Here is a 1,602-nt window from a genome sequence, read left to right as displayed (position 1 = left end):
GTATAGTCAGTGTCCTCTCTGGCCAATTTCCCAGGAACTTCTTTTTTTTTTTCAAAGATTTTATTTATTTATTTGAGACAGAGAGAATGAGAGAGAGAGAAAGCACATGAGAGGGGGGAGGGTCAGAGGGAGAAGCAGGCTCCCTGCCGAGCAGGGAGCCCGATGCGGGACTGGAGCCCGATGCAGGACTCGATCCCGGGACTCCAGGATCATGACCTGAGCCGAAGGCAGTCGCTTAACCAACTGAGCCACCCAGGCGCCCCTCCCAGGAACTTCTTACCACTAGAGTAACTCAGTTGTGCATAGTTATAAATAGGTCCCCTTTCTACTCAAAACAGTCCTACTGTGGACAATAAATTGTATGGCCCCCTTCCCTCCTGTATTAGAAAATATGCGTATGTCCATATAGAAGCTCAGAGGGCTCCAAAAGTCTTTTAAATTCACCTTTCCCAGTCCCTTGCTTTTTTTTTTTTAGGATGTTCATCCCCCAACCGCATTGCTTCTGGTTTCCCAAGATACACTAGGTTAAGGCCTTGAGTTACAAGCCTCCGAAGGAGTTCAAGCCTTTTGCTGTGCTTCTGCCCAAGCCAGAGGACTGGAGCCTCTCTAGAACGTTGGGAATAATTGGCGGGGAGGGGCGGGCGGTAAAACTGCGCCTGATTCTCAGTGCTGAATGCCTTTGCTGTGCTTGCGTGTGCTGGGGCCAGGGGTGGCTGACAGACGAGATCTTGTGCAGCCCCGCACTCCGGTGGGAGCCAAGAGCACTTGGATGCGTGCGCGCAGGTGTCTGTTTCACTGGGTTACCAAGGCCCTCTGGGCACTGCCCCGAGAGGGGGCGAATTCGTGATTAAAATCGGTCTGAGTCAGAAGGTGTCTTCAGGCTGAAAGCACGCAAAGCCCCGGTGGTGGAGAGTGGAGGGGTAGGGAGGCGGTGACACCAGGGTGACAGCAACCCAAAGCGAGCGATTGTTTTCTTTTTAAATGGGGACTAGGGTGTCGGGGAAAGATAATGAAACTAATTTTTGAAACTACGTGCGGCACCACTGATGCAAGGGATCACCAACAGGGAACAGCTCCTGGCTCAGAGCAGCATCCGAAGCGCGGTGGCCTGATGCTCTCAGGACGCCCGGCTTTCCGGGGGAAAGCGCCAGCAAGAGGAACTAGGTACGCACAAGTACACTGCGCACCGACCGAGCCGCTCGAGGGACACGCGTGCGTAGCTGCGGCCTGGCGACTCCACAGACGCTCGCGACGGGGCGCGCGCTCCGAGGCCTGCGGCGACCCCGCGACCCTCCCCCTCCGTTGCGGGGCCGCCTTCTCCCAGCCCGGGCCGCGGAAGGATATGGCACTTTTGCCGAGCCGGAGAGCCGTGAGGCCGGCGCCAGCGCCGGGGCCGAGAGCTGCAATGGTAGTGGCAGCGGCCGGCGGGCGCGGGGAGCCGCCCGAGGACTGGCAGCGGCGGGGCTGATTGATGGGCGCCCGGCTCAATGAGGGGGGCCCGGGCGGGGGTGGGGCGGGGCCGGCCCTGGGCTGAGCCAGTCGCGGGTGCCGCGGGGGGGGGGGGGGAGGCGGAGGCTCCGTGGAAATGTGTCGGTGACATTG

The sequence above is a fragment of the Leptonychotes weddellii genome, chromosome 10, assembly GCF_054177405.1.
Source record: "Leptonychotes weddellii isolate Sample4059 chromosome 10, ASM5417740v2, whole genome shotgun sequence".
Classification (NCBI taxonomy): domain Eukaryota; kingdom Metazoa; phylum Chordata; class Mammalia; order Carnivora; family Phocidae; genus Leptonychotes; species Leptonychotes weddellii.
This window is presented reverse-complemented; position numbering follows the sequence as displayed.